This window comes from Lactuca virosa, chromosome 4 (genome assembly GCF_052849685.1).
Source record: "Lactuca virosa cultivar CGN04683 chromosome 4, Lactuca_virosa_CGN04683_v6, whole genome shotgun sequence".
NCBI classification, from domain to species: Eukaryota; Viridiplantae; Streptophyta; class Magnoliopsida; order Asterales; family Asteraceae; genus Lactuca; species Lactuca virosa.
Genome location: NC_136429.1, coordinates 235,047,482 through 235,062,391, shown reverse-complemented (window position 1 = coordinate 235,062,391; position 14,910 = coordinate 235,047,482). Strand labels below are relative to the sequence as shown.

At 33.3% G+C, this 14,910-nt stretch overlaps 1 long non-coding RNA gene across 4 annotated transcripts; it reads right to left on the bottom strand.

Moving 5' to 3' along the window:
- Nucleotides 1-11,999: 11,999 nt before the first annotated feature.
- On the bottom strand, nucleotides 12,000-14,030 carry LOC145168762 (uncharacterized). 4 transcript variants are annotated; one of them, XR_013742067.1, is made up of 6 exons: nucleotides 13,940-14,030; nucleotides 13,459-13,541; nucleotides 13,289-13,360; nucleotides 12,982-13,147; nucleotides 12,678-12,748; nucleotides 12,000-12,580 (listed from the first exon to the last, which is right to left on the bottom strand). It is a non-coding gene; the product is annotated as an uncharacterized LOC145168762 (long non-coding RNA). The 4 variants fall into 4 exon arrangements; XR_013742070.1 differs by having other exon boundaries at nucleotides 13,459-13,530; XR_013742069.1 differs by lacking the exon at nucleotides 13,940-14,030 and adding an exon at nucleotides 13,622-13,908 and having other exon boundaries at nucleotides 13,285-13,360.
- Nucleotides 14,031-14,910: the final 880 nt, after the last annotated feature.

Genomic DNA, 14,910 nt, shown 5'->3' with positions numbered 1-14,910 from the left:
TGCGACTCAAGATTCAAAACCTTCACCCAACGGTCTCCACCAGGTCCCACCTGTATTGCCATAATTACACGGGCCTTGCCTACGGGGATGCAAAAACCATCCTAATTTCATATCCGACCCTGCTCCTGAACGATTCTCCCCCACTTGATTCGACTAAATTCTCACAGCACACGAGAATGGTAGGATTCCAATCCTTCTTACCCTCCAACGATCGATCCGCTGACAACTAGTGTTTACCGATGCTAGCGTTCCATCACTAACCATCCCAAAGACCGCACAACCCCTGAAGACCAGTTCAACACTTCCCGAATCCCCGCAACGCTGATGATCCCAGATGCTTAACCTAATACCTCACTCAAAACTTAAAGTCCAAAGGACGGATGCTCCGACCAAAATCTTAGCAACAAACCACTTCCCTCGACACCTCCAAAAACCCAATCCAAACACAATTTCTAAAACCACAAAATGTTGGAGATACTGGACAACTAACCCGCTGAATCCTAACCATAAACCTTCCACATAATGCTCCTGATCCGATCCCGACCAAAAACCAGAATAACACCCGAACACTTGAAACTCGCTATACAATACACAACCCTTACTAATCTACTAATGATTCATGGAATGCAATTGGCATATAAATTTTCTTGAAGATATAACCCAAATCATAAGCAGAGAAATAAACCATAGATACACTTACCCAAACTGATGCAAGATTCCAATAACAAAATGCAGATAAAACTTAAAAGAAAGCAAAAGATATATACCCACAACATTGACTGTTGGAGTCCTGACCTCTCCTTTCTGACACTGCAGAGCCCGAATCCTCTCTGCTGTGGTTCCTGCCCTATCCTCTCGACCATCAGAGATTCGAAAAATAGTCGGAGCAGGTGCACTCACTGCTCCTCCCCTCCTCCTCGGGCAGACGACCCTCTTGTGGCCCACTTGATCGCAAAGAAAACATAACGAGCTTGCCCCCTGACGACAATCCCTGATGACATGACCAACCATGCCACACTTGTAGCAACCCAAACCCCTGGAATGACAAATCCCATCGTGCAGTTTCCCGTACGAGCTGCACTGGCTCCGGCCCTGCTGGCCTCTAAAACGATGATCAGAAATCTTGGGTCTCTTCCCGGGACCCTCCAATATATGCACCTGGTATGACCCTCTCTTCCCAAGGTGCTCCAAATCGATCTCTCGCCCTAGGGCTCTGGAAGTCATATCATTTAGGGTCTCGCACCCTGACAGGCTCACCAGCTCACTCGCCAATGGCTGAACTGCAATAGCTAGAGCAACATCTGCCCTAAACCGGGTCACAAACTCCTCCCAAGACATAGTCTCCAATTCAGAAAGAGCAATAGATCACACAATCAATTCCCAACAACCCCTTGCTGCTCGATACAAGAGATCCAAGGTGAACCGAACCTTGGCTCCCATCGGGTAGGGACTAGTGCGGAAAACACTTTCCATCTCCTCAATCCAACGCGAACTCAAAACCCTGACAATCCTTCCACTAACTGGCTCACCACCTGAGCCAGGACCAAACCCTGAACCTTCCCCATGCGTACTCATCACCAATCTGAAAAGCAACTATACCCACGTTTAGAACATAACCAAGAATTCTCATCCCCTAAGCTTCTTAGATTCTCCATGACTCTCACCGATTCGAGTATGGATCCTGTGTTTTCAGTAGTACGGGCCCAATAATACCTTCCACACTTATCCATACTTTTCAGTAGTACGGGCCCAATAATCCTCCCGAACATAACCAATGCACAAAAACTCACTAGGTCGCATCACCAACCCACTGAAGCATATCCTAGGCTCTCCTAGGTTACCGACCCCACCCAGCCCTCAGATGTTGAAGGACTCCCACTAATATCAATTAGCTTCCTCATTAATATAGTCACATGCAACAAAGATCAGATAATCCTTCGAGTAAAAGAATCAACCCTAGAACGGTTGGACTCAAACAAGAGCTGCACAATTGGGTCAAATCCATCACTCTAAGATTATTTAACCTATGCCACATGTGACTTAGCATATTCACTTAGCAGTCAATTCACATCACTAAGAGTCCCACAAAGCACAAAACAAGCAGCATTCAGGCAACGGAAAATCTAACCAACATACTCTAAACAAGCCATTCTATTTACTTATCAGATATACAAACTAGCATGCAATACTAAGCTCATAAAATCAGGCATATAAAAGGCATCTCTCCTATCATGAAATACTGAGCAGATCCTTAGCCCTAATCTAGCATGCAACTCTCATAATCATAGCATATATCATAATAAACATGTATTGATATTCTGGGAACCACTTACTTGAGCTCGGACGATTGCACGCATCACACCCCTTTCTTAGATAATAAATTCCTTTTTAATTAAATGTTTATTTTATAAAAAATTTCACCAAACCCTCAGTTTGAGTTCAGGCACACCCGAAAGTATGCCTGAATCCCTCAAACCAAGGCTCTGATACCAACTTGAAACATCCCAAAAATCCAGTATAAAAAGTTCATTTTTATTATAATCAAAACACCATTGTAACTTTGTCCAGACATTGAAAAACATTTTTAAATAAAACAATTATCAGAGTTCATTCCCAAAGATCACATATTGCAGAAAAAATGGGTGTATGTGCTGCGATCGTCCCGAGCTCTCTCATTTGAAAAATGGAGTACCTGAAACATAAAGTGAAAACCGTAAGCACAAAGCTTAGTGAGGTCCCCAAATATCACATACAAAACATACAATAAAACATATAATGGGCCCCGCCCAGTCATCGGGCCCCTCTCGGTCATCGAGCTGAGCTCGGTAGTAAATCAGGCCCCGCCCAGCATGCATATAACATATATCAAATAAACATATACACATGCAACATAGATACATAGCATACAAACAGTCATCGGGCCCCGCCCGAAATCAGACCTTAGCCCGGAAAGCATATAAACACATACACATGCAAGAGTCATGAAGACAGCTAGCATACTAACATAGCATAAACATGGGCGGCATTGATGCCTTCGACCCGCTAAACTCAGTGAACAAACTCACCTCGAATGCAGAAGCTTCCTGAAAGAATTCCCTAGCTGCTGCCCTGACGACACCTCTGAACTATAAGATCAAGTATAACACCCAATTAGCAATTGGTTTCCATTCCAAGGCCCATTAACCATACTTGGGGTAAAATGACCATTTTACCCCTGATCCCAACATGAACCAAAACTGAGGCCCAATTCCAAAAGATCCACAAAGGCCCATTAATGGCCCAATTTTCCAAATTGGGCCTAACCCCATATGGGCCTTATCCTAAGCCCATAATTCCCTTAAGTAAAACACAAAATGCCCAAAAGCCCCTTATACGTCAAACTTGGTCAAAGACTAAAGTCAAAGTCAAAGTCAACGATCCGAGTTGACCCAACTCGCCGAGTTGTCCCTCAACTCGTCGGGTTTATCCATCAGTCTGCAAAGTCGGGAAGAAACCGATCCAACTCGCTGAGTTTATCCATAAACTCGCCGAGTTCTCCAGGAACCCAACATCTTAATCCATTAAGCCAACATTATCGAATCTAAGAGCCTCATATCTCAAATATTAACTGAAATGGCCTCAAGAAGGGTAAAGTTTCCAAATTTACCCCTAAGAACCACCACAATGGATTCAAAACCCAAACCCTAGGCTTGAAAGGGTAAGAACTTAATCATTAAGCACTAAATCACCAAGGCATAACCCCAAACTGTAGACCTAGCCCTAAAACCTGAATGACTACGTAAAGTTTCCTACTTTACACTTATGTATGCCTAGAAGAAGCTCAAATGCTCAAAATAAGCCAAAAGAAGGAATTAATGAATGCATGAAGCCTTTAAGACCATAAAGTTGACACCTTTATGCTAAAAGAGCTCATGAAGATCATAGATCTGAAAGAATTAAACACTTGGGACTTCTACATCCCCAACAACCACCCATCCATGTCTAAAAGCATACAATCTAACCCAAGAAGAGATCTAAGCAAATATTAAGCAAGGTTAGAACTTTATACCCGAAATATGCTGGAAATGGAGCATAGAATCAAAATCTTAAAGTTCCTACTTGAACCATCACCTTGCACCAAGCTTCTCTTCCTTCAATGAGCTTCAAACACACCAAAACACACCCACAATGAGCTCACAACACTCAAGGAAGCTCTAGGGTTTCGAGATTAGGGTTGGGGGCTATGGAGGTTGGGAATGAGGCCAACACCTGGGACTTAAGGTGTTTAAATAGGGTACAAAACCCTAAAATTAAGGTTTCTCGATCAGCGTCCAACTCACCGAGTTCTCTTCACCAACTTGCCGAGTTGGTCTTATAAAACACGCGCCCCAAAGGCTTCCAACACGTCGAGTTTATACCATCAACTCGACGAGTTGGCCTCTAGAAAAGGGGATTTATCTCCATAATTGACATTCTAGATTCCGGGTGTTACAAATTACAATTTTTAAACGACGTTCATATCTTCAAAACATTTTCCATGATTAGTTTAAATTAACAATTATACAGTTACAGAATCATGGTTATATCAAATATCCGGACATACATACAGAACGTTGATTAGATATTCATACTAATGAATATATTAATTTTAACCAATCATTATAAACTTACATATAATACATCTATCTTCGTAAATAAATAATTTTTTGGAAATCATTGATTAGTTATTACGATTAGGTACACCTTTCTATATTGTTCTTTTATATGTTCCCCTGCGTTTCAGAAACGCAGATCATAATCTAGTTACTTTATATAGTGTGTATTATGTGAATTAAGGCTCTTTTTGTGAATTAGGAATTTTCTGGATTATTCTATGGGCAAGGATAACTCATCATCATTACATATGTCATAATTGTTATAGGTAACACAATAATATCCAACTAGCATCTACATGAACTAAATTTCATACTTGAGAAGACTTATTTGTAATCTCAAAATTTGAAGAACAAAAAAAGACAAGCAACACTTTAACACCAAATTTTGGTGTTAATAAATAACACGAAATATGGTGTACTACTAGTCATAACATAAAATTTGGTGTAAAAGTATGGTTGGGTCTTTACATATATTTTACACCAAAAATGGTGTTTACAACAAAGTGGAGTTGGATTGGAGAGGCCGCCAATGACACTACAGTTGAAAAATACAAAAAGAAGACATGGTTTATATCAAACTTTTTGTTCACAAAAAAAAGGTTTGTGTGTTTTAAAACTTTTGATTAAAACAAATAATTGAAAAGAAGAAGACATTAAAAAAGAAATTAATTCCTTTGTTTTGCATTAAAAGACAACAAACCCGCTAAGAAATTTTTTTTATTGTACCGGAGTCTTTGTAGAACCATTAAAATAGTTTTTTAAAAAGCTATATGAGATAGCATATTGATACGTTCATTAGACTTTTTTTCACAAATTTTCCAAATACACCTTTAAAATTAAATAAATTGTTTGTCTAACATTCGAGTTTTTAGGAGGCTACTTATATTTTTTTCATATTAAAATTCAAATGCTTTGGATTCATTTTTCTATCATATTATTGTATTACCAGGAAGAACATATATATATATATATATATATATATATATATATATATATATATATATATATATATATACTAGTTTATAACCTGTAGTAATCACGGTTACAAAATTAATTAAATTTTTATAGTAAAATAACTCAAAATCATTAATCAATTATTTTAAATAAATTATTAATTAAGAGATTTTTTAGTTATATACAATTATAATCATTGATTTAAATAAATATGTGAAATTATATCACTTTATAATTTGTATTAATTTTATTTTAATTTTTATTCTAATGTTATTAATTTAATATAATTAAAGTGAGAAATTTAAAATTTGAAATTTAAAATGAATAATCAATAGATTGACAAGTGGCATGAATTAATTAGGAGACATAATAAGGTGACAAATGACAAAATAAGAATAAAATATGCATTAATTAGGAGCCCTAATAAAATGACACATGTTAAAAGGAGAATACAACTATTCTTTTATTAGAATTTATATATATATATATATATATATATATATATATATCACTACTAATAAACGAAAGTAAATTGTCACGTGTCACTTCAAAAACACTAATTTCATCCAATTTTAAATACCGTTTTTGCCCCTCTTTGATTTCACCTTCTATAATGTCCAGGTCAAGATAAATCAACATTTAATATCCGATTTTTATGGTATATGATCTCTATTTAAATTTAATTTGATACGTTTGAAATAAATACCCGATTCAGTCCTCCAATTTTAAATAATCAATACAAAAAGTGTTAAACAAACTTAACTCTTATTAATAATATAAATGTTTTATAAAATTTTACCCGCCGTTCCTACGGGTTGTAACCTAGTATATATATATATATATATATATATATATATATATATATATATATATATATATATATATAAGTTCAATAGAGATCCATTATTAATAAAGGAACCAAGGAACCAATCCAAAGCGTCAAAATTTAAAACGATAAACGGTAAAAGGAAGAGTTGTAGACTTTTACAATGGACGCACATGCACCGGATTATAACAAAACTCACTTTCTTTTTTTAGTTTAATTTTTTTTAGGTCATGTTTTTTATAAAAAAAAAAACTTAATATACCATTGTTCGTGATTTTTCGTCCTTTTTCCATAGAGATCATATTGATATATAAAAAACGATTTCTTTTTTATAGAAAAAAATTAATAAATATATCAAAATTCATACTTTTTGGTACTCTTTAAACATAGATTCATATTTATGTTTAAAAAAAATCGATATTTCAGTTCAGATTCACATTGTGAACCTGTTCAGATTCACATTGTGAACTTTCTCAGATTCACAGTGTGCATAATAGTAAGTCAGATTCATAATGTGAAGCTGAACTGATCGAGCTTTTTCACATTGTGAATGTTAAAAATTGAAATATTTCCAGTTTAGATTCACAGTGTGAATCTACACTGATCGATTTTTTTTTAGTCGGTGTTGATGTTTATTAATAGAGTACAAAAAAATTATATTTTTTGTATAATTAGTTTTTTTTTTTTGATAAAAATAAACTTAAATATTGAAAAAACTAACAAAATGAAGTGGGTTTTATTCGGGAAAAAAATTTGTTTTTTATATATCAACATGGATCTCTATGGAAAGATGACGAAAAATCGAGAACAACGATATATTCCTTTTTTCCAAAAAAACTGGCCTAAAAAAATTTTAAACGAAAAAAATAGGTGGGTTTTTTGGTAAGGAGGTAATTTTTTTGGTATAATCCGGTGTGTGTTCCGATGCTCGTTGGTTCTTTGTTAATTATGGTTCTCTATTGAACCTCACCCTATATATATATATATATATATATATATATATATATATATATATATATATATATATATATATATATATATATATATATATAGAGAGAGAGAGAGAGCTAGGTTCAAATGTGGATTGACATCTATTGTGTGGACGTGTGGACAGTGTTATTCTGTGAGAATGACAAAGAAAATATGTTGTTTTATAATATAAATACGTTCAATCTTACATAACTATTGTCATTAACACACATTCTCACTAATTAAATCATCTGTAAAGTTATTATAGATTTTTTATTATTATTCTCATTCTGTCATAATGTTTATTGAGTCGTATTCTGTCAGAATGAAAGTGAGTGAAAAACGATGTGTGAGAAAAATATGAATAAGAATTAGTGAGTATGCATGAAAATGATGATATTTATGTATGGTTGAACGTATTCGCATTACTAAACAACTTATTCTCTTAGTAATTATCATAGAATAGTACTGTCCTCACGTCCGCACAATAATTGTCCATCCACATTATAACGTAGCCCTATATATATATATATATATATATATATATATATATATATATATATATATGTATTCTTAATTCCAAGTAAATGTGTAATTTAATACTACAGGGGTAATATTTATCCAATTATAATTGGCTTAGTAATTCATAAATTATGCAACCGAAAAAGATATATGACACCATACATCTAAATGTATCATTTTACATTTGATACATTAGTTTATCAACTACTTTTACTAAACATACTCTATGAGATACCAACTAACTTATCACACAAAAACTAAATTTTAAGCTAAAAAAATTAACTTTTTCTATCAGCTACCAGCTAACTTATCAAACAAAAGCTAAATTTTCAGCTAAAAAAGTTAACTTTCAGCTGCTCAGCCAACCACATCCTTAGAGTTTCTCCTTAGAGTTAGAAACACTCTATTTTGTTTAGCTAAACATATCCTTCTACTAATAGGCCTATCCAACTCTATCTTTGAATTCTTCAACAATGGAGTTTTAACAATCGGATTAATTCTCAAAATCGATCAACGGAATATTGATCAAGGTTAAAATCCGTATAACCGTTTCTTTGAGTCTTATTTTTGTTGTGATCCATTTTATCGTCTGTAAATTCCATCCTTGTAGCTTCTATTGTTTTGGATCCAGAATTCTGTAAATTCGGATCACACATATTATTACTTCATAAACAAGGCACTTGGTACATGTTAGCATGTGTAGTTGGTTATAGGTGTTCACATATATGATCCAACGCACTTGGAACTGGACCACATCCTTAGAGTTTCTCCTTAGAGTTAGAAACACTCTATTTTGTTTAGCTAAACATATCCTTTTACTAATAGGCCTATCCAACTCTATCTTTGAATTCTTCAACAATGGAGTTTTAACAATCGGATTAATTCTCAAAATCGATCAACGAAATATTGATCAAGGTTAAAATTCGTATAACCGTTTCTTTGATTCTTATTTTTGTTGTGATCCATTTTTATCGTCTCTAAATTCCATCCCTGTAGCTTCTGTTGTTTTGGATCCAGAATTCTGTAAATTCGGATCACACATATTATTACTTCATAAACAAGGCACTTGGTACATGTTAGCATGTGTAGTTGGTTATAGGTGTTCACATATATGATCCAACGCACTTGGACCTGGACCAGAACCAGACCAGGTTTCAGGTTTAGTAATAATGTCCGGTTACCAGTTCTCCACTTTTATAAAAATTGGTTACAGTTCTAACACTGGTTTGGTTCTAAAAAACTTAAACCGAACGAAAATTTGTCCTGCTTATTGAAATGCACATAACTCACTCATATGAAGTCAGAATTACTTGATTTTTTTTCAACATGTAAGTTGGTGTTTGTACTTCACTTTAGATTGTAGAAATACATATTTTGGTTAGATATTGAATCAAATATAAGCCCCGAAAAACAGCATACCAATGTTGTGATTTTTCCGTTTCAGCAGTTTGTTTTTTTTAGAATTTGTCCGGCTTTTTAAAAAACGCATAACTCACTCATATGAAATCAGAATTACTTGATTTTTTTCTAGCATGTAATTTGGTATTTGTACTTCATTTTAGACTGTAGAAATACATATTTTGGCTAGATATCGAATAAACTATAGGCCCCGGAAAATAACATATCAATGTTGTGATTTTTCCGTTTCAGCATTTTGTTTTTTTAGAATCTGTCCGGCTTTTTAAAAAACGCATAACTCACTCATATGAAGTCGGAATTACTTGATTTTTTTTCTAGCATGTAATTTGGTGTTTGTACTTCATTTTAGACTGTAGAAATACATATTTTGGTTAGATATTGAATAACCTATAGGCCCCGGAAAACAACATATCAATGCTGTGATTTTTCCGTTTCAGCATTTTGTTTTTTTTAGAATCTGTCCGGCTTTTTAAAAAACGCATAACTCACTCATATGAAGTCGGAATTACTTGATTTTTTTTCTATCATGTAATTTGGTGTTTGTACTTCATTTTAGAATGTAGAAATACATATTTTGGTTAGATATTGAATCAACTATAGGCCCCAGAAAACAGCATATCATTGTTGTGATTTTTCCGTTTCAGCATTTTGTTTTCTTGGAATATGTCCCGCTTTTAGAATATGTCACTCATATGAAGTCGGAATTACTTGATTTTTTTTTCTAGCATTTAATTTGGTATTTGTACTTCATTTTAGACTGTAGAAGTACATATTTTAGTTAGATATTGAATTAACTATAGGCCCCGGAAGACAACATATCAATACTGTGATTTTTCCGTTTTAGCACTTTGTTTTTTTTAACATGTTTGCTTTTGTGCATAACTCACTCATATGAAGTCGGAATTACTTGATTTTTATCCTAACATGTAATTTGGTGTTTGTACTTCATTTTAGACTGTAGAAATACATATTTTGGTTAGATATTGAATTAACTATAGGCCCCGGAAGACAGCATATCACTGCTGTGATTTTTCCATTTCAGCATTTTGTTTTTTTTATGTCGCGCTTTTTAAAATATGCATAACTCACTCATATGAAGTAGGAATTACTTGATTTTTTTCCAACATGTAATTTAGTGTTTGTACATCATTTTAGAATGTACAAACATATTTTCATTAAATATTGGATCATATACATGTCTCGGAAGACATCATATCATCTACAACATATCAACCGATTCTAGTTTGAAAAGTAACCAAAAAACCGGGACCGGAATCGAAACCGGCATGGCACCTGCGGTCCGGTTCCCGGTTCCTATAATATAGCAAATCTGGTTTCGATTCCGAACCGGTCCGTTTCTAAAGTTCATCCCTAGTTTACATATGTTTTACACCAAAAATGGCGTTTACAACAGAGCGGTGTTGGATTGGAGATGCCCTCGGTGGCAATAAAGTCGAAAAATACAAAAAAAAGACATGTTTTATACCAAAAATGTTGTTCACAAAAAAAAGTTTGTTTGTTTGCTGAAAACTTTTGATTAAAACAAATAATTGAAAAGAGGAAGACATAAGAAAAGAAATTAATTCTTTTGTTTTTGCATTAAAAGACAACAAACACACGGAGAAAAAAGAGTTTATTGTAATGGAGTCATTGTAAGACCCACTAAAATAGCTTTTCAAAAAGCTATATGAAATAGCATATCGATAAGTTCATTAGACTTTTTCCACAAATTTTCCAAATACACTCTTCAAATTAAACCAATTGTTTTTCTTTAACATTTGAGTTTTTAAGGGCGATTCTAAGGGCGTGTTTGGCACGGAGCTTTTGGAAGCGTTTGAGAGCTTTTGGGAGCGTTTGGGAGCTTCTAGCTTTTAGTTTTTGACAAAACGCTCTAGTTTAAACAAAAAGCTTCGTTTGGCAGTACGAGTGTTTAGCTTTTAGTTTAAACAAAACGCTTCAATTCTAAAAGCTACTTCATGTAGGGCGTGTTCGGCACGATGCGTTTGGGAGCGTTTGAAAGCTTCTAGCTTCTAGCGTTTGACAAAACGCTCTGTTTTTAACAAAAAGTCTTGTTTGACACTACAAGCTTGTAGCGTTTAGTTTAAAAAAAACGCTCCAAATCCAAATGCTATTTCATGTAGCGTTAACAAAACGCTACAAGCTACAAGCTACCCGCTAACAGCTAATTTTGCCGAACACGCCTGTAGTGTTTAACAAAACACTACTGAGCTTTTGAAATCAATTTCCATAATTACTCTTAAAAATATATTTATATATTTATTTATTTTTAATCAATTGTCCTTTTATGTAATTTTATATTTTTCAAAAGCTTCCAACTACTTTTGTCAAACATTCATATAACAAATAAAAGCTACAACTTCCCGCTACCAGCTACCCGCTACACGCAACAGCTACCCGCTACCCGCTACCAGCTAACCGTTACCCGCTTCCAGCTAACAGCTACTTTTGCCAAACACGCCCTAAATATTTTTCATATTAAAGTCCAATAGCTTTGGATTCATTTTTCTATCATATTACCAAAAAGAAAAAAGATATGGTTGCATTATTTTCTTAATTCCATGTAAATATGTATTTTAATACTACAAGATGCAATTTTTGTATTGAATAACGAGGTAATAATTACACAATTATAATTGGCTCAATAATTCATAACATTATGCAAAAAAGGACATATGGCACAATATATTTAAATGTCCTGTTATATCATTTTACCTTTGACATAATAGTTTATCAGCTACTTTTACTAAACATTAACTAGCTTATCAGACAAAACCTAACTTTTGAGAAAAAAATTAACTTTCCAACCACATCCGCAAAGTTGAAAACACTCTGTTTCGTTTAGCTAAACATATCTTTTTACTAATAGGCCTATCCAACTCTATCTTTGAATTCTTCAACAATGGAGTTTTAACAATCGGATTAATCCGTCAAAATCTATCAATGAAATATTGGTTAAGGTTAAAATCCGTATAACCGTTTTCTTGAGTCTTATTTTTGTTATCATCCGTAAATTCCATCTCCTTAGCTTCTGTTGTTTTGGATCCGGAATACTGTCAGTCTGGATCACACATATTACTCCTTTATAAACAACCCACTTGGTGCATGTTAGCATGTGTAGTTAGTTATAGGTGTTCTCATGTATGATCCTAGCTGTCGTTATCTGATTGGTGATTCCTTGATACATAATCATCTGATTCCAGGAATTGTTCCAGTTGTATTACAGATACTCAACATCCTGCAATGTCCATGAAAGATCTTGAAGATAAAAGAACAAATCTTGAAATTTAAAGAATTTTTAAGTAGTATTTTAAATCCTAAATTTAATAACTTACAATTTTCCTCATCTGTCATGCTACTTAGGTTTGGAAACTGTGATCCGTTTCCACATAAATCACTGATTATTCTGCATATAGATTGTATAAAAATATTTAAAAGGATGTAGTTTTTGCAAATTGTTTAAGAGGGATAGACATAATATGCAATCTCATCGAGTTATTCTTCATAAATACAGATCAAGAAACTCATGATTTTGAGAAAGGAAAACAGAAGAAACATAGAAGTTGTTAATTATACATCCAAATTCAATACTTTTATGTACTTCCATGTTCATATTATCAAGATTGAAGTAGCACTTACACAAATATGACCAATGTTTTTAAGAATTCAGATTATTCATGTAGGTGTGATGAAACCTACAATCTGAAGCCCTGTTCCTCATTGAAATTGGAACTCAATCTTTTGTTCATCTTGAAGAAGGGTTCCAGTTTGTATATCATCTTCCAAATTGTTGACACTATGTTCTCTGTGAATGTGAATATAGAAAGAGAAAGAATATATATCAGGATAAATAAAGAACCACTAAAGATGCACATAAAGAAATGCTATATAGCCTAAAATAGGGTTCAATCAGTGAAGAAATGGAAGAGGAAGAACTATTACATACAGATGCCTCAATTTGGATATTTGTGATATAAAATCTGGAATTGTCCCAGTTGTATTACAGCTACTCAACAGCCTGCAATACCCATGAAAGATCTTGAAGATAAAAGAACCAATCTTGAAATTTAAAGAAGTTTTTTAGTAGTTTTTTAAATTCCAAAATTAATGACTTACAATTTTTCTTTGTTTGTCATGCTGCTTAGATTCGAAAACTGTGATCCGTTTCCATATAAATCACTGATTATTCTGCATAGAGACTGTATAAAAAATTTAGATTAGTACATAATTGTATGGATAAACACAAATGAATTTTCTAAAAGGGAAGTATCAAGCTTACAATTCTTCCAAAAGTTGCTGATTTTACATCCAAATTCAATACTTGTATATACTCCCATGCTCATATTATCAACAATTGTTTTCTCTGAAGTATCTGGTATTCAAACAGAAGGTGGAACACTTCTTCAAGATGAAGGCTATTCTTTTGATCTATGATAGAACAAAAGAATTGCCTTCATCTTGAAGAAAGGTTCCAGCTTGTGTTTGAATGCTAGCTACTTCAGAAAAAACAAGTGTAGAGACATGGGAGTAAACAAAAGTATTGGATTTGGATGAAAATCAGCAACATTCAATCTGATGTATTTATAATGTGATTTACCTTTGCTTGTTTCATTCACTGTGACATATCAGAGCGAAACTAGACAAGTCCACAGAATGGGAAACAGGAAAACGACGACTCGAGAGCTTATTCTAGCAACATAAAAAAACCTAACGAACGAGATATTGCAATGAAGATACGTGGAGATCATTAAATATAGATGATGTGACATACCGATAAAGCATGATGTGTGCGATCTCCCATGCCATTAAAAGATCATTCCATTTAATATATCATGCTTTGAGGGAAACAAGAGAAGAGGGTAGTAGGTAATAGGTAGTAATGTTTACAATGTGATTCCATGAAATCGAGTAAATGCGAAGTATGGACAAAGGTTGCGGCAGTTGAAAACCGATGAACAAGAAATTTCTGTGAAGATGCTTGGATAAACGAGGACAATGTCCTTTTCCTTTGCATTGTGCAATGTTTCGTTTTCCAGCCCATACTTCAAGGTTCTTTTTTTACTTTAATGCATATATATATATATATATATATATATATATATATATATATATATATATATATATATATATATATATATATATATATATGTTAGGGCCAGCCATATACATAAAAGAGGATAATACATTTTGGGCTTTTAGAAAAAAAATTTAAATAAATAAAAAACTTCATCTGATATTTTTTTGACAATTAGATTATTTTTTATACATCTTACTTTTTAAATTTGGATAATTTATAAAAGGTTCTTAAACTTCAAGTATGTTTTTCTCGTTCCTCCTATTTTTTTTTTCTTTTTTGTGATCTAAACTCTATATCTTAAGTTTTTTTTTAAATAAAAAAATCATATTTACCATAACATCATTTTTTGATACTTAAAAATGGAACTTTGCAAGTTTTTATTTTTATTTTTTCCCTTGTTATTTGTTATTATATGTTTTTAGATTAACATTAAATAAATTTTGCAAACAAAAAAACCTTATGTTTATAAATCTTTTATATTTTCACCGTAA